This window comes from Idiotropiscis lumnitzeri, chromosome 11 (assembly GCF_059441095.1).
Source record: "Idiotropiscis lumnitzeri isolate Australia: NSW breed Sydney's pygmy pipehorse chromosome 11, RoL_Ilum_1.0, whole genome shotgun sequence".
NCBI classification, from domain to species: domain Eukaryota; kingdom Metazoa; phylum Chordata; class Actinopteri; order Syngnathiformes; family Syngnathidae; genus Idiotropiscis; species Idiotropiscis lumnitzeri.
In genome coordinates this window covers 17,638,392-17,655,294 of record NC_142401.1, presented here as the reverse complement: position 1 = coordinate 17,655,294, position 16,903 = coordinate 17,638,392, and the positions used below count along the sequence as shown (strand labels likewise).

The window sequence follows — 16,903 nt, the reverse complement described above, 5'->3', positions numbered from 1 at the left end:
TAGCCTTGCTATAAGTCATTAAAATGTTCCATTCTCATGCAGGCCCACTTTTGGGGTTTGTACGCTCACCCCAAAGTAGTGTTAGTGCACATTAAACAGCTCAGCAGTCAAAAAGTTTGTGCGTACCAATACAGTAATGGTGACCATTCATCATTGTGTGTGTTGTTGCGCGTTTGTCTGAGTGTGTACAAAGAAGGACAAGCCCTTTCAAAGTGATTTCCTTTAATGGATAGATGGCCTGGTCCTCGGGCGGGAGGGCACAAAGTGTGACTACACATTGAAATAATGAGCCTCATTTCCGCCACACGACAATCGGCGCCGCAGTCGGTCACTGAAATCCAAACCCCCACCAGCCAAACACTTTGATTGGACTGACCATCAAAAAACGTGCATCCATGACCGAAGAGGCTGCACCTGGGGCGAACGTGTGTGTGTGTGCATGTGTGTGTGTGTGCGTGTGTGTCTCAGATAGGCAACTGATGAAAGCAATGGAAGCGGAATAAACAGATTTGGCTGTAGTCCCTTCCAGATAATGAGATTGCATATGGTTTGCGAAAGCGTCTGTATTCCGAAGGACGCAGTTCCCTAACTGAGCTCAAACTTTTTGAGAGTTTTGCTGCACTTAATTGTCAAAATTTGTACTGTGATTGGGGGGTCGAATTTGGGCTGTGACCTTCAACATGCATTTGGTACGTTTTACAAGATTTGTGGTCATCATGCATGAAGATTGTACAACCGTGAAATTTAGTGTGACTTTTTAGGCGTATTCCTGCAAATTTTGTGGCAGTTTTATCAACACTTGACCACATATACTGGACCCTCCGCTTTTGTGATGAATTTGTGCCAAAATGACGGGCTAAAAGGTAATTGCATGAAAACGAAAGCAACATTGCTCATCGAAAATTGCATGAATTCAACAAACCCAAAAATATTTAGAAAATGCATTTTACAGCAAATAACTATAATTTAATGAAAACATGAACAGAATATAAAGTATTATTGAAAGGGATAAACTGGCAATAAACAATACTTTTACAATAAAGACTCCTAAAGACACAGGAAAGAGATGAGAAGGAGAGGTTTTTGGTTATCACATCGCTTACCCCGCCTGCTGTGTGCCGGTCATGAAAATAGAGCCCCGTTTCTCTACAATTAAGTACTACATAGTTGTCGGTCTTGGCTCACGTTCACTGCAAGGATCTTCAAATATGTATCATGTAGAGAAGCAAATATCTGAATTCACTTTCTGTGTTGTCACAGTTACCTTAAGAAAGTAACTTAGTTATTTTACTGATTACTTGCTTTAAAAAAATCACTTTACTGACTACTTGATTACAAGTTAGATTACAAGTTACTTTAATAGTTACATTGACCAGATACCGACAACACTGCAGAACATAAACATGACATCACGTTTTGCAAGTTCATTGGAAGTGCATTTTTAACCGTGAAATTGGGAATTTTTTTGTTAAAATAAAAAAGACACCATTTTGACTTTCCATGCTTATTTTAATTTAAGAATTATTTTTTTAAAAATTAATTTTCACTTTTAATTAAAAAATATAAAGAGAGTCTTTCTAGCTTCACTTCATAAATAAAAATTGAAATTAGAGGCTTTCTTTTTTATTTGCCATAATCAACTATTAATATTTGAAAGGCAAAACTCAACATTTCATGTAAATTGTGAAAGTGACTCTCTTTAAGTTTGAGTGCTTACTGCGCTGAGATCCATGTTTTTTTATTTTTCAGTCTTTCTGTCTTTGAAGCTAAAAAACCCCAGTAGCAACACGCAGTGTGCAATAAACCGAAACATTTTTCTTTTTAGCTGAAAATAGGGACTGTATTTCCATCTTGAAAACACCAATCTCTCTGACTCTTTCCTCCATTGCTGTTTATGAACATGTGACTAGACCGTGCGCTTAAAAGGATGATGTCACTGACTATGTTTACTTTCGGGTTAAGATCAAAATTCCAATTTCTGAGTCATTCGGAATAATCCGTTTGCATGGCTTGAGCGGATGCTGTTACCCCCCACATAACCCGATTGAAACGGCGACACTCGGATGTCATGACGCAATTATACATCATCTCCGCTCTTTCTCCCGCTTCCTCCCCTAATTCTTCCTTGCTCATGAAGTATGGTGCCATACTTAATCTATCTTTCGCCACATTTCGTTAATCACTACTTGTGTATTTCCGCATGCCAAAAAACGCACAAACAAGCACTTCCTGTACTACAAATACCAAGATTCCTTGCGGGTAAGCATGCAGGGTGTCCTTTGCGATCGGGTCATTCCAATCGGCGTATAAATGCGCACATATTTGGCCGAGAAAAGGAGTAACCCAGGTACCGTATAGGGAATTTTGAAAACCCGAAAAAGGGCATATTCAGTTTATTGCGCATTTACATGGCTTTTCAAAACCTGAATACTGCCAAGATTCGGCTTTTAAAAGGTTAATTGACGGCATTTAACTTAGTCACTCCCTCAGACAACAATGTGAATTTGAATCCTCCAACAAAGCTTTTCACCTTATTCAAGCTGTAAATAAACAGTTTCCCTTCTGTACGTGTCCTATAAGCACAGTTATTTGTTTAGTGACTTTGAGTACTATAATTTTAGGGATCAGGTATTTTTCAGTATTTTATTATTCTTCATTACGTAACTCTTGTCAATTCTTTCTCATTGCTGCCTCTTGCTGCCCATGAATTGCATTTGTTAAGTGAGTAAATGGGCAGTGCTTTGGAAAAAATTAAATCAGAAGGCATAGTATCAAACATTGTAATTACCGCAGTATTTGAAATGTTGCTGTAGTCTGACTATCCCAGAAATTAAATTAACAGGTTTGATTATTATTTACTTCAACATTGGCAAATTTTAAGTAACATGCTACCTTTTAAAGCGTTATTGGAATCACGGGTTACTTTACAGCAGGTGTGGGCAAATTAAGGCCCGGGGGCCACATGCGGCCCGCCGAACTTGAAAAAAATTAAGTGAATAAACCTTGTTAATGTTTTATTTTCTAAATATTGTGGTGTGTCAAAGAGAGATATTTTGTTGTAATGCTTTTGTTCATTTTCATTTCAAATTAAATTTAGTTTTTTGTCTGATGAGGTGAGGTAACTAAAACACTCCATCCATCAGGTCTTCTGTCAAATTTTAGTATCCATTGTGGCCCGCAAATCAAAAAGTTTGCCCACCCCTGCTTTATAGGGTCTTTTAATGTTCTCTTTGATTGGCGGCTGGGTCTGAAACGTAAGCCCCTCAAGGAACAAAGGCTAACTGTGTATTAATTTTTTTCCATTTACAATGCACTCACTTTGACGGTCATCAAATTCCACATGTTAAGAGATCTTCAACATATTTGCGTTCTATTTACTCTTCAGTGATGCGTATACCAATAGTGCTGTTTGAGAGCAAAAAAAATAAAGGAATTGTTTCACTTGATCCATGCAGTGTAAATCCAGCCTTAAATGGAGCATTCATGCATATATTTGACAGTGACACTGTTCCTGTAAATCCCATTTGTTTGACTGCAAACATATTGGCTCAATCGGTTAATCCACAGGCTTAAGTCACCGCCTGTATGTTTGTGCCGCTGCGTGGGTTATTAGCAGCGTGCGCACCCTTGCTCCTCATAACTGCCACAACGCATTTTCCTAATCACACCCACCTCTGCTGAGGTCAAGTGAAGGTGAGCCATATAAACAAACCTTATTAGCCCCTTCTCTGTTTACCGAGACGGGGGGGGGCTTCACCAAAGCTTCTGAACTTTTCACCATGACCACGACCGGATCATGCCGCGCTCTCACTTTGCCGTCTTAATAAGAACGCCCCCCCCCCCCCCCCCCCCCATCCCCAGAGCACCATCTACATTCATTAGCTAGTCTGGAAAGAGTGGCGAGGGAAGAAAGGAGGCGAGGGCCAAAATGGTCTGGAGAGGATGCCAACGTGCTAACAAGTAGCTTTTGGCTATGCAATCTGCTTTGTTATGATTTGGGCTGATGATGCGACACTGAGGGTCAAATAGGAGTTGCAGCTATTAATGTACAATGGACCCTCCAAAGTTTATCATTATCTATGCTGTGTTATAAAACTAGGCTGCACAGTGGATGGGGGTAGGAATCAAGGAGAAAAATCTCTGGGTGTTCCAACATCCTCTCACATTCCAGAAACATGCACAATAGATTCATTGAATATTCTAAATTGTTCACAGGTGTGAACGTGAGTATGATTGTTTATATATGCCCCGTCCAGGGTGTACGTCACCGTGTCACCAAAAGTCAGCGTTATCCCTGATAAGGACGAGCACCATATCCTAAAAAAGGTTAAAAATACTGAGCTTTTGATGACTTTGCGGTCATGTGAGTGTCTTCACTTTGACTTTTTAGCAATGGCTAAGATAGGGAATGTATTTCTTTTGGTCATTTCTAAGCAATGTGTATGCAAATATGTCACCTTGAGATCACAAACTACATTGTTTACAGTTATTTGGAACAGCGCATGCAAAAATAACCTTGGACAAAGAACGTCATGCTGGTTTACCTTTACTTTAATCCCATGTTGCCTGATCTGGTAAATTGTCATAGGTTTGAGTTTGCCATGTTTGCATAATTTCGTGTGCACATTTTTGGGGGGCGCTGTGGCTATTATAATGGATTGAGTTTGTTTGTATTGTTGGTATTTTGGTGGTCTTTTCCCTCTGGGAAAAATAGAATTGTACAATCTTTTGGGTTTTCATCTTTGACCAACTATACTTTTTCCCCCTGAACAGAAATTCTGGTTGTGTGTGTGTTTGCAAAAAAAAACAAAACAACAGCATTCCAAGCTTGTTTTGACTGAGACAGCAAGCAGTGAAAGATTGACAGAAGGAAAACATTTTCCCGGCAAGGCTGTGTGATGCATTGAGAGGGCGGGGGAACCAGGAAGAAAGGGTGCATGCGGCAGAGCCGTTTGCAGGTCGCGAACTGTGTAACAGTTTTAAATACAAATCATTATGCAGCGCGGCTCTTGGATGCTCCTGCAAATTGTGATCAAAATGACTTGTCAGGTTGATATTGAGGTACAGACACATGCACAAATGCACACGCACAGGCAGTCAAATACGCAAGGCCTTATTAATAGCACGCAACTGTGCATAAGCTCTCATTTGAAATTCAGTGCAATACTGTATTTCCATATTTGCTTATGTTGTAGGCTTTGTGGAAGTGTGTGATGCACCCTAATGGCTTACTCTCCAAGCCAGACTTTGTGCTACATGGGGCTTTTGTCTCTTTTTTTTTTTTTTTTTTACTTTCATATGCAAATGTCATTGAGCTGTTTTTTCCACCCTCTTATTTATTTTAAAGTGTTAACGCATGAAAAAGAAAGACCCTCCAGAGTCCACATTAATGACAGGATCCAACATTATATGCTTGATCTTGTTTAAAAGCAAGTACCATTAGAGGAGTCTTTGAGTTGTTAAAGGCGTCCCGTTATTTTAGGAATTTGAAAGTGTGTAGAGATGTGTGACAGTGAGGTTTTGCCCAGAAACCAACTTGACACGATACAAATATAACAAAGTGGAATCCTGATTAGGTTCATGATCCAAAATTGTCAGAACTTTGTTTGTTCGAAACAAAGTAACTGCCATGGGGACATAATTTACATTTTAATGGACAACTTAGCTGCCTAATTCTGATGTGTAGACGTCAATATGGTGCAAAAATATCTTTTAATTGGCAATCATTATATGCGCTGTTCTCTGCACTTGGTTCACACATAACAAATTCGGTTCCTTTGGGCTGATATTTTTTCGTAGACTACATAAAATATTCCCATTTTCTCAAACCATTTTTTGGAGTGTGCTAATTTTTGTCGTGTATCTGCCAAAGTTAATGGCTGAGTGGTTATGGCATACCCCCGGTTCGACACAGAAGCCCTACTCAAGCAAGTTTCCCCACGGGCATGGTGTTTGCGCAGGGTCGGCGGTGATGCGACCGGGTGGTCGACACGACGACGGCGATGACGGACGGAGATTGAGACGCAGTCGTGGATGCTGCTTGAGATGCACTGTGGGGGTTGACAGACGTGATTCGGGCCCCCCGTCTCGCTGTGGCAGCTCCCGAGATTAGAAAACCGTCAAATGTCCAGGGCGATCGGCGTGTGAATGGCAGTTGTATAGATGAGTGGAGAGTGGCCGCGTGTGGCCTTGGGTTCTTTTTGTTTGCGCTTGTGAAACCAAGTGAGAAGGAGTGGCGTGGACGCGGGGAGAATCCGAATGGTTCTTTTCACACACAGGAATTACACCCTCCCCACTCACACAAAAAGTTTGAGTCATTTTCATATAATTAAATCAATAACAGTCAAGACAATCCCCATTACATTTCATTTGGAAACTCAATTAATTTTTCCGATATGAATATTTTATTATATTGTCAGTTTCATTAGGCCTAAATGGTTCTAAGAAAAAAAGAAAAGTAAGATTTTTCACGCTTGTAATGCCAGAATATGTCCCAAATAAAATTTCCTGGGCATTCTAATTTTTATGATTGCATACATCAGATTTTAGATTCACATTATATTATTTTTTATTATTATTATATTATTACATCTGACTTGTATTGCTCCATATGCCTCTTCCATGAAAGCACAAATGCCTCTTGTGGATGCATGCGTGTCTTAAGAGGTCATTTTTTTCTACTTCTTCTTTCTTTTCCAAATGGTTCTTCTGTGTCACTCAAGCTGTCTTGGCCGTTAATGCCATAAAGGGAGGTAGCCTCATCGTATTGTTGCGATACAGCTGAGGGGTCGACAGTATGTTGTTTAGTGCTCGATTGAGGCAATGATTTTGCATTCTAATGATCGAAGACAGAAAAATACAATGGGGTTATGTCTGAGGTATATATGAATTAATGAATGTCAGAACAGTTGCATTTCTTTATTGTTGTTATGAATTTATAAAGAGTTATAAAGACAAAAGTGTTTAATCTACGCACTTGTGTCTACACTGTTTGAATTGAAACACAAGTAAATTGTGCAGCTCGGAAACTGTTTGTCTTTACCGTGATGCTTTTTGCCTTTGTCATTATGCAACAAGTGTATTTCAATGGAAAACCAATTTTGCTCTGTCAATTGGTCGCTGTCATTGTTTATGACTTTTCTCATTCAATTTTAAGAAATATTGCCATACTGCCATGAAATTAATGTATTTATTGCTTGCATTTCTTTACTATTGTGGCCAAAAATCATGGACTTCAAGCATAGCTGTTTTAATTTGGGAGATTTTTACACATAAAATCAAGGTCTGTTAAAAAAAAAAAAAGGTAAATTTGAAAAAAACAAAAAAAAACAAACCCAAAAAACCAACAACTTATAAACGAACGTTATTCATCGAATTAAAATTAAAAGGACCCATATCAATGCAAGAACTGAGAAATTTGATTAGCAGGTAAATGCTAGTTACTACACCTTAGAGAGCAGGGATGCCTGCTCTTTTGCAGCTTTCGAGCTACTTATAAAATAAGCAAGTCCAAGTGATCTAACTACTTTATTTATATATTTATTTGAAAAGAAGATAGAATTAGAATTATTTATTGTCGCAGTATATATGGATGTACCTTGCATGAAACCATATTTTACACAACAACTCGTGCTCATTTTCTGTCCTTACTTGATGACTTTCGGTGAATGGAATGAGTCGAGGCTAGAGTCCGGACAGGAGCTGCAGATAGTGAGTCTTGAGCAGAACTCCCAATGAACATTAGGCACGTTGGAACGGGTACTTGGACTAGTACCGGGGAAACTGGGAGCGCATGCCTTAGGGCATCGCCCGCTGGTTAACTTATTCTTGCTAACAACAGCTGCCTAAATTGTTTCTGTCCCAATGTCACAATCGTTACATTAATGAAGCGAAGCACAACATGCAATAAAGTTTGTTTATTCTGCATGCCTTTGTTGTGGTTTCAGGCAAGTACCACCTTACTAACTGTATTATTATTCTGTGTTTCATCGTGTCCGGTTGGATGCAAAAGGTGTTAGCGTGCGAATCCGCCAGCAGCCGTCATCGCAGCAGTGAGTCTCTAATTGCAATTCAAACGTAAACCCATTAGCTCGCGACACTTTATGAGTTACTTCCAGCTACTCTGAAACGGGCTGGAAAAAGGTGTTGTTTTGAAGAACGTATTTTGATGGAAACCAAAGGAGAGGCGATGATAGCGATTCCGGCTAATGAATGCAATCAGCGGAGAGGTGCTAACAGCATGTCAGTAATTGGGTCTTACACACTAAAAGCCTTCCTTTATCTTCCAATTAGAGAAGCCTCCTTTAAAGTTAGTCAATTGTAGTGCTGTTAATGGGCCATGCTTGGTTGGAGCTGAAGAGGAAGAGATTCAAGGCTGCCCCTTTTTCAAAATGGCCACTCTAGCTTTGTTCCTCTGCGCTCTGCTCAAGATGTATTTAATTCTGTGGTGATAGTGATTTACTGCACTTCCTAATATGTTTTGTGACAAGTGACCGGCGTTTGGATTGGACAGCTGGGATAGGCTGCATCACGCCGCTGACCTAAAGTGACAGGTTGAACTACGACCACGACCACACATAATAATTATTTCAGAATACCTACTTTTCATGAAATTGTACTGTCAGATTTTCCTATTGCAATATATGTGTTTTTGTTTTGGGGAAACTTTGGTATAGTGTTTGCTCTTTAGTCAGTGAAGTTCTAGATTATTACCCAGTCATTTTGGTCGGCACTCCGTGTTGAATTGCAAGTCGCCTCAGGACACCATTTAAAGCCAATGCAGCCTGTCCCTGCCCCTCTTTTTAACAGGCCATCTCTAGAGAAAAAGTACTTCGACAAACCTTAGATAAAAACAAGAAAAAAGGTAATTTCAACAGCACTCCGGCAGTTCCACCTATTACATTTTATCCCACGCTCCATTCTCATAAAGTCGATGCTCCGCCTTGGTCGTTGACTTTATGGAGTTAAGTGTGGACAAGTCGCCACTGCACTCTATTCCAGAGGAAGTCATGGAGCGCAGCGACAAAAGATGGAGGCAAGCGAAGCGCTTCACAGGCTATGCTTTTATTTCACTTGTTTCCCGCAACATGAGCTATTAGCAACAGACAGAGTAGGATTTGTTAGGAAACTACCTGAAAGAGTGATGCTTCCCATCCCCTCCCTGATCACAGATGAGCGCTCGTAAATATCTGTTAGGATATGTGTGATCAAACCTCAAGATAAATGCGGGACAGGAGATGAATGCATGATTTCTAAAAATGTAACAGTAGGAAGAGCAAAGTGTTGTTTACAATCGACTTCCCGAGAATTCCCAAAATGCTGTTGCAAAATAATTTTATAAATACACTCAGCCTCTGATGGGGAGCTGCAAAAAACAAAACAAAAGGGCAAAAAAAGAAAATAATAAGTTAAGATGAGTCTAAATTATGATCTGCACAAGCAGCATGGGGGGACAGCGGTAAGCACTTTCGTGGTTTGACTCTCTTTTTAAGAATCCTTTGGAGTATACATGTCTCCCCTTGCTTGTATGTTTTCTTTTTTTTTTTTTTTTAAATTTGCTCATCTATAATGTGAATAGCCCAACGTTTGTTGAACGAGAATTGTTGTTTACATTTGCACCCTCTGATTGAGTGTTGTGCAATCCAGTGTCTAATTAGAACAAGCGCTATAGAAAGAGGATCTGCACATAATTTAAAAGAGAGGCTGTTACACTGAAATTTCCCTCATTACCTCCACTTAAGGAAATGGCATACACATATTAATCACACGATCAAATAAGCACCACACCTCAAATAGAGTACATGACATAAAGGAGGTGGCGTCTGTAATCCGCAGTCGGTTAAAAGAGAAAGGTGTATTTTTAACATTGAAGACAAATATTTAATTTAATTGCATATTTTGTGAATAAGAAGCAAATGAAGAATCACTAAACGTTAGTTCAACCCGTAAAATGTCTCTGGGTGTGTTTAAAGGCACTATACAAAGACATACTGAAATTACGTTAAATCACAATAAAGAAAATCCCACATACATGCTGTTGCCTAGCCCCAATTCTGTGCAGTTGAGGAAAATATTTGGAATTACTAATCATTTCACATTATTTAAAAAAAAAAATTATAAAAAAAAAAAACTAAATTTAACAAAACAAAAATGAATGCCAACAATTGACACGTAATTTTAAAATGATTTTATAATTTATGATCAATTTGTATAATGCATTTTACGTCAAATTAAAAATAAATGCCTGACCGCGAAGAGCCTGGTGATCGTTGCAGTCATTGGCCAATATAAACAGTGGCCCACCAAATACCGAAGCTGGAAATATACCAGTGCTAAAGGCTCAGAGAAAGTGGTAAAAACAAAGTGTCGATTGTGCATTAGCACCATCAGAAATAAAATAGCCAGTGTAGTCCAGGATGTAGCACTGATACGTTGTTAAAATGGGGCGTCACCTTGATTTCACACTGATTGACCAATCACAATCAAACACTTTTCCGGTGTCAAAATGAACACCACCGGTGCCCTTTTAACGCCTGTAGATACGCAGATTTAAAAAAAAAAAAATCAATCATAAAAAATAAAAATGACCAATCTTATATTGAATGTTCATTAGCGTTTTGTAAGAAACTTGGTTTTAATGTTTTTTATTTTATTTTTCAAATGCATTTCAATGGGCGGCATCCCAGTTCCTATCCATCGTAAATACCAGGGGTCTGCTGTCATAACATTTTGGTTATTTAGCTACCACAGATACACTCCTGTGAACAACAAGCAACATATGATGAAATAATAACTAATTTAAAGAAAAATCAGGATACAGTAAATTCCTTCTTCTCGACTACAGTAACTAACAAACTAGTATCCCCTTCCAGGCCTTTTTGTACTGCCGTGCCATCTCGCTATCAGTCAGTCAAAGCCGCACGAGCTGAAAGATGAAGAACGTGGCAATGCAGTTGGCGTGCAGCGACGGCAGCCGTTTAGGAGCAGACATGACAGATATTGTAAGCGCTACGCGAGCGTGTCAAGATAAAAAGAGCGGCGGACAAGGGCACTGCCGTTCTGTAGTTTGAGGCCGATACGCGCGTGGCCGGTCCGGTGGTGGCCTATCGATCGTGCTTTGAAAGCCTTTCAAGAGAGTGCTCGTTAGCGGTGTCCTACTGGCTCGGAGCCAGAGCTCAGCTGCGCTCACCAAACATGCACAAATCACTGGGATCACTTCAAATGCCAAGGCCAATGTAAAAAAAAAAAATTAAATAAATAATGCTATTTCCACTCTTACTATTGCCCCAATATTCTACTCATTTTTGTTTAAAATAATCGATAGTGCGTCTATGTCTAAAAATATAAAGGTAGGCTCCATAGGAAGACCATAAAGATACTATTATCTCCATCACTGTCAGCCATTTTAGAATATTTTGACTGATCTTTTATGACCCACGGACTATTGTGTCTGTCACATTATAAGTGGTGAATGTACAGAAAGAAAGCATAGGCTCTCTTCTTTCTCCACACAAAAGTTTGTTTCCAGCTTTTTTTGCTATTTAATAATCTGCAGTAAAAAAAAAAAGCCAAAATCACCAAAAAAAGAGAAACTTAGCATTTTGTGAAAACCACCAGCGACTTTGACACGAACAGTTTTCCTTTGTGACACCTCAAACTATAAACAACAAAACAAAAACCAAAAACAACAACATTGAGGAAGGGCTTTTTACTGGCAAAATTATCATTAATATACAGATATACAATTTAGAAACATGACGAGTGATGTTGCCTTACCATATGGCTTGGTTGAACATCTGAGGCTTTTTTACATGATGTTCGTCATTCACTTCACAAACTGCATTATTATTTGTCACGATTGTGACACACTTCTAACGAAACACGATTTCTGTCCATACCAATCAAATACATCATCTGAGTGTGAGGTGTGCAAACTTTTCAGACTTCCAATGCCACTAATCTTTACCTTCAACTTAAAAGCTGTGCAGATCAGAAATCCAAAGCAATACAATTGCGCCATCTGGATTGACTTGTTAGTCATTACAGTTGTCTACAACTTACTTCACAGACTAGCAGGGCGAGGCCCTCATGCGCTCTTATCAGTCGAAAAACATAACGAATATATAGTTGTTGGCAATAAATGATGGGATGGAAATGTTGATGAATGTAAACGTCAGCAATGGAAACTATGTAATCGCATTTATGGTCGTATTAGCACCCCTTGAAAGTTGAGAAAAGTGCTTGTTTTCACCTTTAGACAACTCTCTGGTTGTTATGTTGACTACACCACACATAAAAAGGCACCAATTTTTGCAAGCACGTGTATGCTGGTCAAATGTATTTTATGGGTCTTGAATGCGCCTCTCCTAAATGGATGCATTAGTACCCTGCGTTAAATATGAAAAATCAGCTCCAGACACAAGTTTTCAATAATCAACGTGAAATTTGCTGGACTTATCATACTAAGGTGGATAAAAATGTCTCATGGACCTATGCCGTAAAATGAAAAAGAAGTCAGACATTTCGGTTTGGAGCAACGAATTTTGGGTATTCCAGTGCTCATGCTTTGACAAACTCCTTGCAGGAGCTTTGCCCAAATGAGCCGCAAATGCGAGACAGTATCCTAAACAGATGGGAGACAGTAAACTGCAAAGTTTTTTTTTTTAGTTTTTTTTTTTTGCCTATGCCATCTGGTGTTGGAGTAGTATAGTGTCAAAGTTTAATAAACATTTTGAGGATTCCCGATGAAAAGCAGGATGCAAAGGCCCCTTCATCGCTGCTTTCATGATTTGTTGTTTTTTTAGCGGCAAGGTTTTTTTTTTTTTATTCTCTTCACGTTGTCATTGCTGAATGAGCACTAAATGATGCAAAACTACTTTCCATCGGTGTTGGCCTTGTTAGGCCATCGCGAGGATGGTAACAGTCAAGAGACATTTGAGTACCTCGAGTAAATCAGCGGCAAACTAACATGCCCGCGAGTGTACTCAACCTCACAATGTAGAAAATGAGATGGTGACAAATGCTTCGGCAGTGCCCCACGCTATCAGGAGGAGAAAATTGCATGTGAATAAAAAAGTGAAACGCACCGGGGTGGTTCTGTGAACATCTATTACTACGTTTTAAGAGCCCAGAAAACACACTTGTCCTTGTGTTGGAGTGGCTGCTCACTTGTAAGGCCACAGGAATTAATCAGTCAGCGGCAGGGCTACGGCATAACAGCAATGGTTCATCGAAAGCGAGTACGCTCGGCGCGACGCGAGAGCCGATTCATCTGATTTTAAATTCCACCTCTCTAAAGATCATCCTTAGCGGGTGAAACAAGAAAACTAATTTCAGCTCTGTCAACCAGCAATCCGACCTGTGAGGGGAACCAATCTGATGAGTCAGCAACAATCTTCAACTTTTACTTTCGTCTCTCTCATGGCTAGAAATCTCCCTTTGGTTTCTCTCACAGGGAAATTGAAAACTATAAATGAGAGATCTGTGTTTATACTGTAAAAATAAAACTGGTTTCACCTCCATTTACCATTCTTCTACTATTTTCCTGTTCAATTCATTTTTCATTTGATTAAATCGTTTCTGTGTTTTTCCTTGTCTGTTCGACTTATCCCTTCCACTTAAAGCTGTCATTTACACACCTTCATGGGCAAAATCTGGGCACTCTCTGTCAGTTCTGTTGCTAGACAATAGAATATAGACGGCCCACCCATCTCTGCGCTCAATTTAAAGGGAATAACCTTTGATTAGCTGCGAGTCGGCTGCGTTCACCCCCACAACGCCGCAAATGCCCTCTTCCATCTCGGCTAGTTTATCAAAGAACTCCACGCATGCGCAGAATTGCGCTGCTCTTTGCGCTATACCACAAAAATAGGGCCCATAATACTTGTCATGAGTAACAACAAGTAAAATACATATCATATCACTTCTGATATTGTTAAAACCAATTTAAATCGTGAAACATGTTGAGTAAAGGGCAGCTAACAATGGACAAACATTCTGTTTCAAATTGTCATTTAGGACTTTTTCTTCCCATTTGATATTCCACTTATTTTGATTTGAACTCTTTCCTTAAATAACATCACTGTACAATATTGATGACAGAGTACCCTGTAGTCTTTCGACTTGTATAGTTCTTTTCATCAATGAAGCGTGGTAATTTGTTAATTTGCTATTTCATCCTGGGTGTTGAGTCATGTATTGGGAATATTGGTTTATTTTTTCGTCATAAAACATCTGTCTAATTTTTAACTTTACTTAAAGGGGAAATCAACCCCATTTTTTTCTTTACAAGAATATGTTCTGTGCAAGGCCAATAAGTGGGACATGGCATTCTGATTAATATTGCATTTGAGCAATATGGGTTAAACAGTAAAGTCTCTCCATTTTTAGGGGCAGCCATTTTGTCACTTCTATTAACACAAAATGACATTAAAGTTGCTCAGGGCTCAGATAACGACCAATTATGGAACAGGTTCAGAAAACAGATGAGCTGTGATTGGTTGTCATTTTCAGTTGACAAAAGTGACAAAATGGCCGCCCTCTGAGATGCCTAAAAATGGGTGGATTTTGCTGCTTAATTCATACTCCAAAAATGTGATATTAATCAGACTGACATGTTTAGACTAGTGAAGGCGGATAGAACATATTATTGCAAAGATTTTCTTTGGGTTGACTTCCCCTTGAACATAATTTGCATTTTGAAGTGCATGAGCGGATGCAAAGATGTAAGAGAGCCTTCTTTGCTCCTCTGCCAATATTCATAAAGCATAAGTAGGAGCACTCCTGCCTCTTTTTTTACATTTCACGCTTGATTGTCGGCTCAGCAGGTTTGCAGCCTCGAAAATTAGCCTTTTCTGAATACTTTAATTCAATTAAAGTCTGATTTACTGCAATTGTTTCTCAGCGGGCAACATCAGCAAACGCCTTCATTAGGTCTTTCTTTAGAGCGTTTCTTGAATTGTTTCACCTGTCTGTATTATTTAATATCTACTGACATTCACCCCCGCATTTTTAACTCCCGCAGTTGTGTGTTTTTTTTTTTAGTATCACTGGGAGGCTTTTAGCTGAAGAATATACTTTTTTATGAGCTGCGATCAGCATAGCGCCTTTGAACCTAAGTGGATTACTGAAATGTGGAGCAAACTGTATGAATCATTGGAATTTCATAGGGGTCCTAGACCTCCTGGATTTATGTCTGCTGCACTGTGTATTTTATGTTTGGATGTACTTTTGCCTGAAAAAGGCCGATTTTCGGTGTGCCGCGTGTTACTGAATTGAGGATTCACGCTATATCGGGCTCTTGCAGTGCCAAAGCAATTACTGCATGCCTCAGAGGATGAATAAGTTTGCATCCTTTGCACGGCGTTCATGTTCACACGGACGCTTTTCACTAACTTTATGATGTCATTGGCGCTCTACTGTACCTGACATTTGTTAAATGTTGTCATCATCATGATCCGGATAGCCACTGTTTCCCGACATGCAACCACTATTGCCAAAGTATCCCAATCTGCAACTGTATTCAATCTGTGGTCAAATATTGAAGAATACAATGTTTGTATTTACGGTTATGCCAAGGATGATAATGAGTTTCTGCGTGTGTGTGTGCGCGCGCGTGTCTAAATTCAGTCGTTCATTAAAAAGCCGCAGAAAGAAGAGAGAGCCTTTATGCCCTTTTGTTGTTTGGATGTGCATGACTCAGCATCCCAGTCGTGTCTTTATGTGGCGATAAAACAGACTAATGTAAGTGTGGTCATCCCGTGTCATGTTATGTAACAGGCCTATTGATATTCAAGCCTGACTTTCGCCTCGTCTTCAGCTTCTAATTTTATGCCGTAGATTTGAACGTAGTCTTGTCAAAAGAATACCAATTACTATGAGTTAACATGAAAGAGCTTGGTTTTGCCGTTTCTTCATCTTTTCATCATCTCTCCCTCGCCCAACATGGACTCTGCTGCTGTATTGATGTTATCTGATTTCCCTCGTGGTCATATTTACCGCGCAGGCTTGGTTGTCGTCTGTCACTTGAATGTCATTACGGGTGGTTTTCACTGCCGCCTTTGACAGGGTGTCTCTTGTCTTTAATGCTAAGTAGTAGCCCTGTTTTTTTCCCCACATTGACATTTAAAACATATTTTTCAAAAAACTAGGATGGTGTGATGAAAAGATGCAGCGGTGCCTCACTTTTCTGGTTTTATACATTGACAGGAAGTGAGCGGTGAGTTTGTTTCTTTTGCACAACAACATTGTTCATGGGTGAATGTGACTTGCAGCTCGTAACATGTATTGTCTATTTAGAATTAGAATCATTCTTGTCATTGCATAGGGTACAATAATTTTTTTGTGACCTTTGGAAAATTTGGGAAAAAAAAGACTTTCATGTTAAATGCTGCATTTTTAACCATCATAATTTTTAACACCACAAAATATTTGTGAGTAGATATTGGAATAATACAAATACAAATGACAGAAAATGAGCAATTGCAGTTGAATTAATTAATGGTTATCTTTATTTCTTTATAAACCAAAATAGTCAATGGGTCTCTTTGACTCACTGTCTTTTAAAAAGTTGAAAATAGATCTTTTGTGTGTGAATATTGAACAATAGCAGAAATACAAAAGCGTTGACCGTTCATGGTCAAAGTTTGCATCCCAAAATGGAATAGAACTTCATCACCTTCCAGTCTGATTTGTCTATTTGATCTATCAAAAATGTTCATGGGCTGATCTAACCTGCTGCATAACCATACCTTCACAATCCTTCATGAAATTGGATGTTTGGTGAGTATTGGGAAAAAAAGTGTACACCATTAAAATAAAGAAAAGGAAAAACTGTTTAACTCAGACATTCCTGTTGCATCTTTTTAGGTCATGTATCTCTTTCAAATTTCAGCTTGGGTCAATA

General features: G+C 39.2%; 1 protein-coding gene across 1 annotated transcript in view; it reads left to right on the top strand.

The window, feature by feature from the left end:
• Positions 1-16,903, top strand: part of tafa3a (TAFA chemokine like family member 3a) — a 95,907-nt gene that overhangs the window by 55,568 nt on the left and 23,436 nt on the right. The gene's annotated exons all lie outside the window — the stretch shown is intronic.